Source organism: Lipotes vexillifer, unplaced genomic scaffold (assembly GCF_000442215.2).
Source record: "Lipotes vexillifer unplaced genomic scaffold, Lipotes_vexillifer_v1.1 scaffold311, whole genome shotgun sequence".
Classification (NCBI taxonomy): Eukaryota; Metazoa; Chordata; class Mammalia; order Artiodactyla; family Lipotidae; genus Lipotes; species Lipotes vexillifer.
The window spans coordinates 950,357-950,750 of record NW_006791012.1 but is presented as its reverse complement, the minus strand read 5'-3'; positions in this window follow the sequence as shown (position 1 = coordinate 950,750).

Below are 394 nucleotides of genomic sequence, written 5' to 3'. Positions count from 1 at the left end.
GTGGATCTCCCCGAACCGGGGCACTACCCCGCGTCTCCTGCATCGGCAGGCGGACTCTCAAGCACTGCGCCACCAGGGAAGCCCTGTTTGCTTGTTTTTTTATTTTATTTTATTTATTTTTTATACAGCAGGTTCTTATTAGTTATCCATTTTATACATATTAGCGTACACATGTCAATCTCAATCTCCCAATTCATCACACCACCATCTCCCCACCCCACTTTCCCCCCTTGGTGTCCATACGTTTGTTCTCTACATCTGTGTCTCAACTTCTGCCCTGCAAACTGGTTCATCCGTACCATGTTTCTGGGTTCCACATACATGCGTTAATATACGATATTTGCTTTTCTCTTTCTGACTTACGGTGAATTAGTTTTAAATTGCCCGAGATTGT